Source organism: Mus caroli, unplaced genomic scaffold (genome assembly GCF_978045245.1).
Source record: "Mus caroli unplaced genomic scaffold, Mus_caroli_1 scaffold_3, whole genome shotgun sequence".
Classification (NCBI taxonomy): Eukaryota; Metazoa; Chordata; class Mammalia; order Rodentia; family Muridae; genus Mus; species Mus caroli.
Genome location: NW_028227258.1, coordinates 19,468,441 through 19,485,541, shown reverse-complemented (window position 1 = coordinate 19,485,541; position 17,101 = coordinate 19,468,441). Strand labels below are relative to the sequence as shown.

Sequence of the window (17,101 nt, the reverse complement as noted above, 5' to 3'; positions counted from 1 at the left end):
CTGTAGAATATAGTATAGTACAGTACCAGTACAGTACAGTACAGTAGAGATGGTGATTTCTCCAGAAGTGTTTTTGTTGTTAAGAATTGTTTTCACTTTCCTGGGTTTCTTGTTTTTCCATATGGAATTGAGAATTGCACTTTCCATGTGTTTGAAGACTTTGGTTGGAATTTTTGCGGTGATTGTGGTGAATCTGTAGTGTTTTTGGTAGGATGGCCATGTTTTACTATGTTAATCCTTCCATTCCATGAGCATGGGAGTTCTCTCCACTTTCTGAGGTTTTTGTCAATTTCTTTCTTCAGATACTTGAAGTTCTTGTCACACAGATCTTTCACTTTTTTGGTTAGAGTTACCCTAAGATATTTTATACTATTTGTGATGAATGTAAAGGGTGTTATTTCCCTATTTTGTTTCTTAGCCTGTTTTTCATTTGTATAAAGGAAGGCCACTGATTTATTTGAGTTAATTCTATACCCAGGCACTTTGCTGAAGTTGATTATCAGGTATAAAAGTTCTCTGGTAGAATTTTTGGGGTTGCTTATGTATTCTATCATCTGAAAATAGAAATATCTTGACTTCTTTGTAAATTTCTATCTACTTGATCTCATTTTGTTGTGTTACTGCTGTATCTAGCACTTCAAGTACTATATTGAATAGATAAGGGGAGAGCAGGTATGCTTGTCTTATTCCTGATTTTAGTGGAATTGCTTCAATTTCCTCTCCATTTAATTTGATATAGGCTGTTTGTTTGTTGCATATTGCTTTTATTATACTTAGATATGGGCCATATCTTAATAATAAATTTACACATATATGAGAAAAAGTTAAATTCTACATGATTAGCAATTTGGAGGATTCCCAGAACATTAAAAAAAAGAAATACCTTAATGTCTAGCTGTTCTACTCTTGGATATATATGTAAGCTATGAAAGATAGCATATATTACAGATATAATCACACTGATATCATGTTATTGTGGCACAATTCCCAGTAAATGTCACAGAATCAATCTATGCATTCAGCAAGAGATGAATGTATACCAAAAATGTGGAAAATGTGTATAAATAATTTTCATTTGTCCATAGAGAATAGTATTGTTATTTGAAGGGAACAACTGGAGCTGTGTATCATTATGTTAAGTGAAATAAGTAACACTCACATCAACAAATATTGCATCTTCTTTTTTATATGAGAAATCTTTAAAGCGACTAGAGGAGATGCTAGGGATCAAAAAATCGTCCAGCAAGGATAAGGATGAAGAGGGTAGAGCTCATTTTGGGAGTAGAATTGATGAGTGTATCCTATATACTTGTATGAAAATATCATAATGAAAATTACTTTTTATTACTAGCTAATGTACAGCAAAACAAATTAAATTGTATATTGAAAAGTGTCAGGATAAAAGCAAAATCAGTAGGCATATGAGTGCAGCCCAGGATGATTGGCTACAAGATTTTAATTGTTGGAAATGGGCTTTTTGTGACTGTCATCCAAAGCACTTCAGAAGACATAGGATTTTTTTTAAAGATGTTTATCTGGGGCTGTATCTATTCAATTCCTGAAGCATGGATTTAAGTAGAAACTACAATGTTCCCTGCTGGGTAGAGGAATGTAGAGTTACTTAAGGGCCAAGAGAACTAAGTGGGCTGCATAGGTTGTTTGTTGTTGAAGGTTATGACCGCATCTGTCTCTCTGGCCCATGAGTGTAGCACAGACCAGTTTAGACATTTCTCATCTTAACTCTTCTGCAGAGAGGTCAGTTCATGAGATGCTTTGTCTGGTCTGTCAGTAGTGTTTAGCGCTTTCTGCATAGCACAAAATACACACACACACACACACACACACACACACACATACACACACACACCCACAGAAGTTACAGCAGTCAGGTCCCATGGAGAGCAATCTATGCAAGTGATTTCAGAGAGGCATGCTGGTGTCAGGTTTCAGGGCTAGCTTTCAGAGAGAGTAGGAATGAAGGTCCAAGAAACTGAGGTCCAGCATAAAGCACAAGTTTCAATCTAACATTTCATCTCCAACCCTACAGAGAGCCCTGTGGAACAGAAAGTACATTCTCAGTGTAAATATGTTCCAATGCTCTTACTCCTGTGTACTCTCCTAGCAGCCTTCCCAGCACCTTCCCCTAAGACATGAACATATTTCTCAGCCAGTTACACCTTAATTTTATTTTGTAGAGTTGCTAATGTTTTCTCTTCAGTAGTAGTACAAGGAGGAGAGAGGATATGGGTTGATCTTGTTTTGCCTCTATTCTCATGAATAGAGAGATTTTAATATGAAAATCTTTTTTATTTTAAATTGATGTTGACAAATAGATTTATATGATATTCATTGAAGAGAAATACTGTTCCAGGAGAATATTGCTTCTACTCTAAAATACTAATTCTTCAGTAGGATTATCTGTAGGCACAGTCTTGTCAAGTTGGTTTTACCAACAAGCAAACTGTTATTTTAATGTTATTTTACATTAACTTTACTTTTGATAATATAATTGCCATTCACCCTTCATTTTTCTCCCTTCAAATTCTCCCACACACTCTCCCTGATTACTTTCAAATTCATTTATTTTTAATAATTGTTTTGCATCTCTCTATATATGGATATATGAAAACAGTGTAAACATTGTAGCAAAACTCACTACTTCTTAATAGCAAATCTATAACAAAATAAATTCAAATATACATTGATAAAGCAGAATTGTGTGTGTGTGTGTGTGTGTGTGTGTATGTCTGTGTGTTCCTAAATATAATCCATTCTGTACAATGTTACCTGTGCGAACATTTTCAGGGATGACTATTTTGCACTTGAAAACCAATTCTTGTGATCTTCCCTGGGAAGGAATATTTCTCTCCTTTTCTGCTCTCAGTTATCTTGGATTGCCTATAGTGCTTTGAGTAGAATTAACACCTCATGGACTTTGCTTCTTCCAATTTTGCATGTGCATTAGAATACATATATAATTGTGAGAACCCATTTGCTACATTATTGTGAATAGTATTGATACTATTTTTATACTTACATATTAACTTTCATAAAATTATTTATTAAAATATTTAATGCATGCGTACATATTAATAAAAATTAGCATATGAAACCCCTCTTTTATAAAATTACATAAGGACTATTATATTGGAGTTATACTATTTTGGGGTCAATCTTATGTTATTTTCCATGTCTCATTACCAATGGCTCACAAGTACAACTTATATTTCATAATAACTTCTGATAGTGCTCTGAAATTGAAAAGAGACATATTTCTTTTTCTGATGTGCTTTTGTGGAAACTACAATATATTATTTCTTCTTGAGAATAGGTGATACTGAAAATAGCATTTGAATAAAACTTAAGTGCTTCCATCAACATAAGTTAATAATAACAACAATATATATATATATATATATATATATACACACAAATATATTACATAGAGAGAAATATATTATGTATAAATATATACTGTTTGTATATAATATATAATAAATATATTTTAAGTATATTAATACTTAAAATAGTACCAACAAACACATTAACATTTTTCAGGAGATTTAGTTCTATTACATAATTTTTTTTAGAGATTTAGGTTCTATAGAAAAATACCTTCACATAATCATTGTGGCAGTGTCAAACTGGTGTCTCAAACTTGCTTGTAACTTCTCTGTTTTACCACTTACTTTATAATTATTCTCTTTGCTCTGTCTTCTATAAGGATACATTTTATCTTTTAAAATGAACAATCTAATGAAAACCAATCTAAATATGACAACCAGTGACTTGAATTAAGAATGCTGGAGCTATTACATAATCCATTTTTCCAGTTACAGTGTCTTCTTTCTTTCAGTTCTTTAAGAATTGCCATTTATAGGATGGCTAAGGTGAATCACTGGGTGAAGCTACTTGCTCCAAAGTTAACTTGAGCTCAATCTCAGAACCCCTTAAGACTATAAACACTAACAACAGAATGTCCCTGAAATTACTGTGGGCTTACATACTGTAGTTCTCACATAGATACCATTATTTAAGGAAAATAATATAAAAATAGGCTATTCTCTTGAGTCTTCTCATAAAACCAGAGCACAGAAAATGAGAAATGAGACTACAATTTGACCAAGATTGTAACTAGGCATTCCTATCAGTACTTTTCCCAAATGCTCCTCTTTTTTAAACCAAAATCAGTGACTGAATTAAACAAGCTCAAAAGTACAAGCATTATAAAGTATATCAGCTATTCATATTTTATACAACAGTTTGATTGATTCCTATCTTTCGAGTCATTTTAGAGTTTCACAGAGAATTTTTTAATTATTTTCCAAAAAAATACTTCAATCACTTATTAGAAAGGACATTTGTAATTGAAGCAGGAAGTGTTCTGTTGTTACATTACATCTTTGTATATCAGAGTCAATGTAAGAAAAGATGGAAAAGTAAATTATCTCAATGGAAAAAGTTATGGTTACTATGTCTGGTCCTCCATTTTGTGTAGGAAGAGTAGTGGTATATGTAGGTAGGGGGATGTGTTATTGAATTGGTGAGAGACAAGAGCAACTCAGACAGGCAGACTTTTGTGAAGTTATTTGATGGAATAAATATGGAGTTGAACATATGTAAATAAATGTAAGACATTAGAATGAGGGACTGAGGAGATGCCTCTTTTTATATTTTATTTGATGCCTCTTTTTATATTTTATTTGATATTTTTTATTTACATTTCAAATGTTATCCTTTTTCCTAGTTTCCCCTCTGAAAACCCCCATCCCCTTCCCCTTCCCTGCTCACCAATCCACCCACTCCCCCTTCCTGTCCCTGGCATTCCCCTATACTGGGGTCTAGAACCTTCACAGGACCAAGGGCCTCTCCTCCCATTGATGACAGATTAGGCCATCCTCTGCTACATATGCAGCTAGAGCCATGAGTCCCACCATCTGTTTTCTTAGATTGGTGGTTTAGTCCCACGGAGCTCTGGAGGTACTGGTTAGTTCATATTGTTGTTCCTCCTAAGAGTCGGCAAACCTGGTCAGCTCCTTGGGTCCTTTCTCTAGCTCCTTCATTGGGGACCCTGTGCTCAGTCCAATGGATGGCTGTGAACATCCATTTCTTTAGTACTGAAATGAAAAAAAACTGATATAAAAAAATCACATAATATTTTTTGTGAATTGATATAAATATATTGTCTTTTTTCTTTTTTATTAGATATTTTCTTCATTTACATTTTAAATGCTATCCCAAAGGTCCCCTATACCCTCCCCTCACCCTGTTCCACTACCCACCCACTCCCACTTCTTGGCTCTGGAGTTCCCCTGTACTGGGGCATATAAAGTTTGCAAGACCAAGGGGCCTCTCTTCCCAAAGGATAAACAGGATGAGAGAGAAATTAGGGAGACGACAATCTTCACAATAGTCACAAATAATATAAAGTACCTTGGTGTGACCGTAACTAAGGAAGTAAAAGATCTATATGATAAGAACTTCAAGTCTCTAAAGAAAGAAATTGAAGCTCTCAGAAGATGGAAAGATCTCCCATGCTCATGGATTGGCAGGATTAATATAGTAAAAATGGCTATCTTGCCAAGAGCAATCTACAGATTCAATGCAATCTGCACCAAAATTCCAACTCAATTCTTCACTGAGTTAGAAAGGGCAATTTGCAAATTTATCTCGAATAACAAAAACCCTAGGACAGCAAAAACTATTCTCAACAATAAAAGAACCTCTGGTAGAATCACCATGCCTGACCTCACGCTGTACTAGAGAACAATTGTGATAAAAACTGCATGCTACTGGTACAACGACTGACAGGTAGATCAATGGAATAGAATTGAAGACCCAGAAATGAACCCACACACCCATGGTCACTTGATCTTTGACAAGAGAGCTAAAATCATCCAGTCGAAAAAAGACAGCATTTTCAACAAAAGGTGCAGGCACAACTGACTGTTATCATATAGAAGAATGTGAATTAATCCATTCTTATCTCCTTGTACAAAGCTCAAGTCCAAGTGGATCAAAGAACTCCACATAAAACCAGAGACACTGAAATTTATAGAGGAGAAAGTGGGGAAAAGCCTAGAAGATATAGGAACAGGGGAAAAATTCCTGAACAGAACAGCAATGGCTTGTGCTGTAAGATCAAGAAGTGACAAATGGGACTTCATAAAGTTGCAGTTTCTGTAAGGCAAAAGATACTTCAATAAGAAAAAAAGGCAACCAACAGAGTGGGAAAGAATTTTTACCAATCCTAAATCTGATAGGGAACTAATATCCAATATATACAAAGAGCTCAAGAAGCTGGACTCTAGAAATTCAAATAACCCCATTAAAAATGGGGTACAGAGCTAAACAGAGAATTCTCAACTGAGGAATACCAAGAAGCACCTGAAAAAAATGATCACATAATATTCTTTAGGTCTAATTAATTATGTTATACAAAAAATAAATGTGGGATCCACAGATCTTACAATTAGCAGAAAATTCTGAAATTATCAGGTTGATAGTATGTAGATAGACTCTAAAGGCAGTGTTGAAACACTGTCTTGAATATGACAGGCGTAGAAACATAGTGGTATATATTGTACCATAGTTTACACTTTAACATTGTGTTCTTCATATGGTGTTATGCTTCTATAAAGAAATATCAATGAGTTGGAATAGTAATGGATAAATAAGATTGGCTTATCATCTCCAAAAATATCCTGACTGGGGAATCTATATTTTCTTGGCCTTTCCTTGCCTCAGTATCAAGAGTTGTGGATGCCACAACACCCTGAGCAGGTGATGAGTAAAAAATTTAAGTGGTTACTTGTGGTCTCCCTTCCCCCACCTGCTTGAACCTGCTTGCTCAAGGGTGGAGCTTCCTGCTCATTCGTCCTGCCATGCCCACTGCTGAACCCTGTCGCTTTGCTGCTTGGAGGCACCCACGTGTTCGTCCTGCTACTGGACCCTGAGTTACTTGGTGGGAAATCGGGTTCCCTCCCCCTTCCTTTATAACTGAGTGTTTGGAAATAGTAAAATTGAGCTTTGATCAGAATACTGTCTTAGCTACATTTCTTTCTCTCGCCGCCTAGCCCCTCTTCTCTTCCAGGTTCCAAAATGCCTTTCCAGGCTAGAACCCAGGCTGTGATCTGCTGGCCGGACACAACAGTTACTGTACCAGGACCCGTTTGGTTCCTTGCTTCAATTGACAGAAAACAGATATAAAGCTTCCATAATAAATGTTGATATCTCCAATTACTTTTCTCCATATTTCTGCTATTTCAAAGTTGTGAAGGTGTCATTTTTAAGGTAAGACTGTGTAGAGGGAAATTTGCAGGAGACAGTAATAGCCTGCCACATAATCAAAGCATTAAGAAGTAAATATAAGCAAATATCATCTTGCATTTTCTCTCTGAAATTATGACTAACCCAGGTCTCCTAATTGTAATAAATTTAGTGTGCGACATGAGCAGGTTTATACTGTATGTGTTATTGTGAAGCATAAAGTGTAGGGGATTCTTTAATGAACTGCTTAACTACATTGGGTAGCCAATGATGATACACCCTTCCCCAGCTGCCCTGTGTTAGTGACTAAGTCTGGGAATTGTAACTTGAGCCAGGAAATAATCCTGAGCAGAAAATAGCTTTTGTATCTCTACCTACCTAGTGTAGTACAGTTTTCACTAACTGATTACTTAAGACTGGAGATGAATTTTTCCTCTTACCAATAGAGAGCATACCATTTATGAGCTGTTTTTTATCTTTGATTCTTCATTAGTTCTTCTTAAATTATAATTATGCATAAATTATAATAATTCTCCATTGTTCTGTGAAAAAATGTTTCACATGTATATCTACAGCAAAGAAACCTTAAATATTAGTTATGGCTTCAAGGCATTTGCATGTTAGTTATGTGCTAGAAAATCAGAAATATATATGACAAAATCCTTAAAGTTTTTTCCTTTTTATTTTAATAATGTATTTATTTATTCACCTTATATCCTTATCACAGACTTCCCTTCATTCTCTCCTCCCCATCCCAGGCTTTACTGTCTCCCGTTCTTGTCAGAGAAAGGAAATTCTGGTACCACCCCACCTGTGGTATCTCATCTTTGCAGTACTTAGCACGTCTTGTACCACTGAGGCCCAACCAGGCTATCCAGGTAGGGGGAGGGGATCCAATGCCAACGAACAGAGACTGAAATAGACCCTGTTCCAGTTATTAGGAGACCCACATGAAGACCAAGCTGCACATCTGGTACAGATATATAGAGGTCCTAGGCCCAGCACCTGTCTGCTCTTTGGTTGGGGTTCAGTTTCTGTGAGCCCCCATGGGCACAGGTTAGTTGACTCTTTAGGTATTTTTGTGGTTTGTCGACCTCTCCAGATCACTCCATCCTATCTCCCATTCTTCCACAAGACTCCCCAAGTACTTCCTGGTGTTTAAGTGTAGGTCTCCGCATTTGTTTCTATCCACCGATGGATGAAGCCTCAAGAGAGAGTTATGTTAGGTTTTTGTCTGTAAGCATAAGAGATTATCATTAATAGTATCAGGGGTTAGCTTCCTCACATGAAATGTGTCTCAAGTTTGGGCAGTCATTGATTTGGTTGGCTATTCCCTCAATCTCTGAACCACCTTTAACCTTGGCCATGTTATAGACAGGACAGATTTTGGGTGGAAAATTTGGTGGTTGAGTTGATGCTCCCCTCCTTTCACTGGAAGTCATGCATGGCTATAGGAGGTGGCCACTTTAGTCTCCATATTCCCCTGCTGTTAGGAATCTGAACTAGGGTCACTTCTATAGGTACCCTATATAAGGTACTTTCATCACCCATACCTTCCTCTTTCCCAGGTCTCTTCCCAGAGATGGCATCCACCAATTTCTGTTCTCACTTCTAGTGCTCTCCTGTCCTTCCTCCCTATAAATGTTCCCCATCCTCTTTCTCATTCTCACCCCTTCTTTCACATGGTTCCCTCTCTCCATCCAACTCTGATGATGATTTAGTTTCCCCTTCTGGGCGAGATTCATGCATTCTCCCTTGAGCTCTCCTTATTACCCTGTTTCTTTGGGTCTGTGGATTGTAGCAGGGTTATCCTGTACTTTATGGCTAACATCCACTTATAAAATAGTATGTACCGTGCCTGTCTTTCTGGACCTGGGTTACCTCACTTAGGATTATTCTCTCTAGTTTCATCCATTTGCCTGCATTGTTCAGTATGTCTATTTTTAATAGCTGAACAGTATTCCATTGTATAAATGTATCACATTTTCTTTATCCATTCTCCATTTGAGGAACATCTAGGTTGTTTCTAGTTTCTTGTTACAAATAAAGCTGCTATGAACATAGTTGAGAAAGTGTCCCTGTGATATAGTGGGACACCTTTTGGGCATATACCTAGGAATGGTATAAACTTGGTTCTGGGGTAAAACTATTCCCAATTTTCTGAGAAATTGCAAATTGATTTCCAAAGTGGTTATATAAGTTTCCATGCCTACCAGTAATGGAGGTGTGTTTCCTTTGCTCCACATCCTCACCAACATGTGCTGTCACTTGAGTTTTTATCTTAGTCATTCTGATCTCTGTAAGATGGAATCTCAGTCATTCTCATTTGCATTTCTCTAAGGATTTGGATCTACTAAGGATTTCGAACATTTCTTTAAGTACTTATGGACCATTAGAAATTCCTCTGTTGAGAATATTCTCTGTTGAGTTCTGTACCCCGATTTTATAGTTGGTGTATTTGTTTCATTGATGTCTAATTTCTTGAATTCTTTACATATTTTAGACATAAGTCCACTGTCAGATGTAGGGTTGGGGAAAATACATTCCCATTTTATAGGCTGACATTTTATCTTATTGATGGTGTCCTTGGCCTTGCAAAAGCTTTTCAGTTTCAAGAGCTCTCATTTATTAATTGTTGAGCTTAGGCTTGAGCTACTGCTGTTCTGTTCATGAATTTGCTTCCTGTGCCAATGAGTTCAAGTAAGTTCTTGATTTTTGTTCTTCTATTAGAAATAATGTGTCTGGTTTTAGGGTGAGGTCGTTGATCTACTTGGCCTTGAGTTTTATCCAGGGTGGTAGATTTTTGTCTATTTGCATTCTTCTAAGTGCAGATATCCAGTAAAACCAGCACTATTTGCTGAAGGTACATTCATTTATCCATTGTGTGGTTTTGTCTTCCGTGACAAATATGAAGTGCCCATAGTTGTTTGGAATTATTGCTGGGTCTTTGATTCTATTGCAATGATCAATTTGTCTGTCTTTTTGCCAATAGCATGCAGCTTTATTACTTTTGCTCTATAGTATACCAGGTATGGTGATACCTCTAGTATTTCCATTATTGCATAGCATTGTTTTACTTATCTTGGAATTTTTTGTTTTTCCATATGAAGTCGAAAGTTGTTCTTTCAAGGTCTGTAAGAATCTATAGAATGATGTTTACTATGTTAACATTACAAGTAGATGGGCATGGGAGATAGTTCCATCATCTGATATCTTCTTCCATTTCATTCTTCAGAGACTTGAAGTTCTTGTCATAAAGATCTTATATTTGCTTGGTTAACATTACACCAAAATGTTTTATATTATATGTGGTTGTACTGGCTAGTTTTGTGTCAACTTGACACAGCTGGAGTTATCACAGAGAAAGGAGCTTCAGTTGAGGAAATGCCTCCATGAGATCCAACTTTAAGGCATTTTCTCAATTAGTGATCAAGGGGGAAAGGCCCCTTGTGGGTGGGGCCATCTCTGGGCTGGTAGTCTTGGGTTCTATAAGAGAGAAGGCTGAGCAAACCAGGGGAGGCAAGCCAGTAAAGAACATCCCTCCATGGCCTCTGCATCAGCTCCTGCTTTCTGACCTGCTTGAGTTCCAGTCCTGAGTTCCTTTGGTGATGAACAGCAGTATGGAAGTATAAGCCTAATAAACCCTTTCCTCCCCAACTTGCATCTTGGTCATGATGTTTGTGCAGGAATAGAAATCCTGACTAAGACAGTAGTTATTGTAAAGGGTGCTGTTTTCATGATTTATTTCTTATTCCATGTATCTTTTATATAAAGGAAGGCTATTGATTTCTTTGAGTTAATTTTGTAACTAACCACTTTGCTGAAGATATTGGTCATTTGTAAGAGTTCTCTGTTAAAAAATATTGGGGTCAGTCATATATATAATCATATCATATGTACACAGCAATATTTTTGCATTCTTCATTTCATATTTGTATCACCTTGATTTAATTTATTCATTTTACTTCCACAAGTAAAGTTTCATGCACTATTTTGAATAGTAGGGTGAGATTGAGTAGCCTTGTATAGTCCCTGATTTTAGTTGAATATTTTTAAGTTTTTCTTCATTTAATTTGATGTTGGTCATTGGCTTGCTTTTATTGTGTTTAGGTATTCACATTGTATCTGTGATCTCTCCAAGACTTGTAACATGCAGGGGTGTTAGATTTTTATCAAAGGCTTTTTTGACAACTAATGAGATGACCATGTGGCTTCTTTCTTTCAGTTTCTTTATATGGTGGATTATGTTGATGGATTTTCATATATTAAATCACCTCTGCATCACTGGAATGAAGCATACTTAATCATGGTGAATGATGTTTTTGATGTGTTCTTAGGTTCTGTTTATTCCATTGTTGTTATAAGTCCAGATTTAATTCTTGGTGATCTGCTGAGATATAAGGAATTATTTCAATTTTCTTGTTTCTGTTGAAGCTTGCTTTGTTACTGACTATAAGGTCAGTTTTGGAGAATGTCCCTTTAGGTGCTGAGAAGAAAGTGTATTCTATTGTGTTTCAGTTGGTAGATATCTTTGAGGATTATTTGATTCTCATAGTCAATTAGTTTTCCTATTTGTCTATTTACTTTATTTCTGGATGACCCATCCATTGGTGAGAGTAGGGAGATGAATACTCCATTGCTGTGTAGTGTTACATGTGTGACTTAAGCTTTAGCAATGTTTCTTTTACAAATGTGGATACCCTTATGTTTGGGCCATAGATGTTCAGAACTGAGATGTCATCTTGGAAAATTTTTGCTTTGGTGAGTATGAAGTGTCCATCAGCATCTTTTTTTATTAATTTGATTATTTTATTAGATATTAGGATGGCTACTCCAGCTTGCTTCTTACGTCCATTTGCATGGAAATCTTGTCCACCAGCACTTTATGCCAGCATTTTATGCTGAGGTAATGAGTGGTGAATGTTTTAGGATCTATTCTGTTAGTCTTTTTTTTTTTTATTGTTGTTTTTGTGTTTTCTTTCTTTCCTTCTTTCTTTTTTTTTTTTTTTTTTTTTTTTTTTTTTTTGGTTTTTTCGAGACAGGGTTTCTCTGTGTAGCCCTGGCTGTCCTGGCACTCACTTTGTAGACCAGGCTGGCCTCGAACTCAGAAATCCGCCTGCCTCTGCCTTCCTTCTTTCTTTCTTTCTTTCTTTCTTTCTTTCTTTCTTTCTTTCTTCTTTCTTTCTTTCTTTCTTTCTTTCTTTCTTTCTTTCTTTCTTTCTTTCTTTCTTTCTTTCTTTCTTTCTTTTTTGTGAATTGAGTCCAATCAGGTTGAGAGATATTGATGACAATCAATTGTTAATTCATGTTATTTTGCTGTTGTTGTTTGTAGTGGTGATGGGATGTGTGTGTGTGTGTGTGTGTGTTTCACTTCTTTTGTATTTGCTGGTGTTTAATTATTTACTTACTGTGTTTTCTTGGGTATAGTTAACCTCCTTGGGTTAGAGTTTTTTTCTCCTAATATTTTCTGTAGGTCAGGATTTATTGATAGATACTGTTTAAATTTAGTTTTGTCTTGGAATATGTTGTTTTCTCCATCTATGTTGATTGAGAGTTTCACTGGGTATAATAGTTTAGTTTGGCATCTCTGGCTTCTTAATGACTACAAGACATCTGTCAAGGCCCTTCTAGCTTTTAGAGTTTCTGTTGAGAATCGGATGCAATTCTGATTGGTCTGCCTTTATAGGTCACTTGGTGTTTTTCCTTGTAGCTATTAATTTTCTTTCTTATTTCTCTGTAGGAAGATTTTCTTTTCTCATCCAATTTAATTAATGTTCTATAAATTTTTTTTAAATTTATAGGTATCTCTCTCTTTAGGTTAGGAAAATGTCTTCTTTGATTTTGTTGAAAATATTTTCTGGGCCTTGGAGCTGAGACTCTTCTCCTTATTCTAGTCCTATTCATCTTCAGGTTAGGTCGTTTTATGGCATTCAATATATCTTGAATGCTTTGTGTCACAAGTTTGCTTTTTTGATTGTTTGGGTTTTTTGTTTTTGTTTGTTTGTTTGTTTGTTTGTTTGTTTTTTTGATTTAACATGTTCTTTGATATTTTAAAAAAATGTATGAACTTCTTGTATTGCATCTTCAATGCCTGAGACTTTCTACTCCATGTTGAGTACTTGTTCTGTTTGTGATGCTTGTGCCTATTGTTCCTTTTCTCTTCCCTAGGTTTTCCATATCCAGGGCTTCCTCAGTTTATGTGTGTGTGTGTGTGTGTGTGTGTGTGTGCGTGTGTATGTATGTATGTTTAATTGCTTCTATTTCCGTTTTCTGATCTTGAACAGTTTATTCATTTCCTTTATCTGTTTAGCTGTATTTGCTAATATTTCTTTAAGGGATTTCTTCAATTCTTTTTCAAATGCTTCTACCTGTTTCATTGTATTTTCCTGAGTTACTTTATGGATTTATTCATTTTATCTTTAAAATCCTGTATTTTCTTAATATGATTGGATTTAAGGTCATTTTCTGATACTTTTGTTTTATTAGGATATCCAGGACTTGCTATAGTAGGATAGTTGTATTCTAAAGTTGCCATATTAAATTTTGTAAAGAAACTTTTACCTATCTGTTTGTCCCTAGATGCTCCTGGTGTAGCAGGTATAGGAAACGCAGGCCTAACCTAGATGTTCCTTGTGAGGCAGGTCTCTACCTGGGCAGTCTTAAGCTAAACAATGGAACTCAGGGGGCAGTGCATGTGTCAGAACAACTGTGTGTGCCCCAGGGTTACAGCTGGGATTAGGGGTAAGATAAAGGGTCTAAACTGAATAATTCTGGTGTAGCAGACCTGGTGACCACGGGAGAATTGGTGGCCAGATAATGAAGCTCAGGGAAACAGCATAAAGTTCAAGATAGCTTGGCTTGCCTCAGAGGACTGGGAAGGCAGGTGAATGGGAAATCTTTAATTTCCTTAAAGTGATATTTCTATCCTAGGTAGTTTAAACTAAAGAAGTAATTGTGCAAAATTTGAATGAAATAAACACACAAATTATTATAGCATGGATTTAATGATAAAATATTTGGTTCATTCTATAATAGTTTCAATAAATCCTGACATACTTCTATACAATGCCAGTGAACAGTACTGTACAATATCATGTATAAGAAAGAAATATGACTAACGTGTGAAATAAGTCAATCAAAGATCTTAAATGCATGAACATCAGCAGAAATGAGTTCTGTGTGTATGGTATGTTATTAATCTTATTGATAAATTGCATGCAAATAACTTAGCACCTAATTAATTTCAGGTAAATTTGGTCTTCCTTTATTACTACATTTTAATTGAAATTGTTACATAGTAAAGTACTATGATACAGTGTGCTCAGCTGGGTGTAGCACTCATAATAGAAGTACTATTTAAGTAGTAGCGGGGAATTACAGAATGTACCAAAATCAGGGGTACATATCCATAATCCCAGAAGCCATATCAATTTGTGCCTCTTCTGAAATACCTAGCAAGGTTCTGAACTACAAAGTAAGACACCTTGTTAGAGAGAATCATGTGGAAGGAAGAGTGAAGAAATGAAGAAATGATACAAGAAAGGAAGGAAATTCAATAAATTTCATGTATCTGCAGTTTCTAAGCTTAATTTAAATAAGAAATGGACAGAAACAACCAATGGTAGTATTGTGAAATGGATTCATTCTCCATTAACTTAATGCCAAAATTGAAGGAAGGAATGAAAAAATGAAGGAAGGGTATTTGTATTTAAATTTCCTAGTCTAGCTTCTCACATCACTAGTGTTCAATAATACATAAATTTGCCACCACTCTAGATCTGAATACCTTCATCAACAAGAGTGGTATAATTAAAAGTCCTTTGAGGAGCTCTATTGGATCAGCTTGGAAAACTTAAGATTTGCACTAATAGATATGAATTGGATGTCAGGAATCACTTGATGATGTATTTGTGTACAAACCCGGGGGTGTAGACAATGTTTCCTTCTTTATTGATGAAGAAAATATAAGAGTAAAACATAAAATAGACAAGTAACTTGCTGAGAGTAATTTAGATCAGCCAAGGAAAACCAGTGTTGGTTCCAACTTGCAAAATTTAGAGTTTGAGATTTTTAAGCACTGTGACAAAGCATGCTTGCTGACATGAAGTAAGGACCCTATAAGCAGCTGATATAGCATTATTTCAATGCACTTCCATGTGTTTCTGTGTACATTCTTCATGAGCACTGGCCTAGGATGAGTATAATCATTGTCACCTCAAATTAATGGAGATAGTCACTTTTTAATGAAAATATTCAGCTTCTTTCAAATTTTTATAAGTAGACATGCTTCCTAAGTAACAGTAAATTAATTTTCTAATTTTAGGAACATTTCTTTAATTGAATTCTAAAAACATATTAAATAAAGATCAGTTAAGATAATACACCTTGTAATAAAGAGCCAATTATAGTGAACAATTTAGGAATATTGGCTAAGTTGTTTTAAAGTAGAAAGCAAGATATTTCCCTAACATAGTTCACCAGAGGCATTTAAGTTATGTTGGAATAAAATTTATCTGATTTGGAGTCACTAAATTTGTTTAACTGATCAGTTCTTTCATGAAATTAGGTGTGTAGATCATAGCCTGGCTCCCCATTGGCCATACTTCCTCAAAGATTTCACTACAGCTATAAAACATGGGCATGTTCTCATAGGCCTACAATGTGTACAGAGCAGTGTAGTTTCACAGAGAAATAAAATGCTGTTATTTATTTGGGAGCACATAAAGTATTTGACAAAATACCGTTGATTCTGCTACTTAGGTTCAGAAATGTACAGACCTAGGCTTCCGGGCGAGACTCCCGTGTATCTTCTATGTCACCTGCTACTCTGGAGGCTTATTGATTTCTGGACACATTAGTTGGCTTCCAATGCCCTGGCCTAACCTTGGTCTTAGGCTCTACACTTTGGAACTAGCAATGCTTTCACTTGGTCAGCCACACCCTTATCTCTGAGCACCTCCACCGTGACACTTGACTGGTGAGGTTTAGGCCTTGCCTTTCCACGTGATTCTCAGCTGTGCTGACCATTCATTATTTTGTCCTTATCGAGAGGCTATGTTGCAACCTTGCTTCCCAAATCTATTTCATGAGCCAAAAGAGCTGTAGGAGCAGCACACATGGCAGCTCTGAGGCCCTTCCTGGTCTTCTGCTACTACAGGATCTTCTGTACAGCTGAGTCCATGGCTGACTCAGAAAAGGTCTGTGCACTCAGGGTTTTTGTAAGAACCACCACATGAATGGTCTGTGAGTGTGTGTGTGTGTGTGTTTATTTATTTGCATCTTTACAACTGACATATATACAAATCATTATACCACAGTTATACTGCACAGTGACTTTCCTCCCACCTCTCTACATGACATTCACAGAATCACTGTCTCCATCTCCTCTGTTCCTTTGACCAGGATGACTAGAACTCTTTGGGAGGACATTTCTATTTCTTAAAGAGAGACCCATTCACACTGAGAATCTTATTGTTTTTTTAATTCCAAGTCCAACTCATTAAATCATTGTTTTCTAATCACATTTTAAAAGAATGCAAAACACCTGTGTTGCTCTTGTGAAAAGAAGCGTTAAACACATAAATAAGGAAAACAGTCTCTACGAAAAAATAGAAAATTCATTTGTATAATATAACATTGCCCAGCGAATGTAACACACCTAATGGGTATTGGTTTGGGGTGACTGTAAGAACAAGCCTTTCCACGACACACTGACTGCTCCTTTCCTAGTAGGTATGTTTTTAACAGTTTAAAATTGGGCTCTATTGGATGTTCAAAGAAAGCTCATGCTGTCAAATTTAATAACTGAGTTTTGCTAGCACATAGAAACAGA

The 17,101-nt window shown here is 36.0% G+C and overlaps 1 pseudogene; it reads right to left on the bottom strand.

Moving 5' to 3' along the window:
* Positions 1-16,191: 16,191 nt before the first annotated feature.
* On the bottom strand, positions 16,192-16,698 carry LOC110291945 (Parkinson disease protein 7 homolog pseudogene; annotated as a pseudogene).
* Between the last annotated feature and the right edge of the window lie 403 nt (positions 16,699-17,101).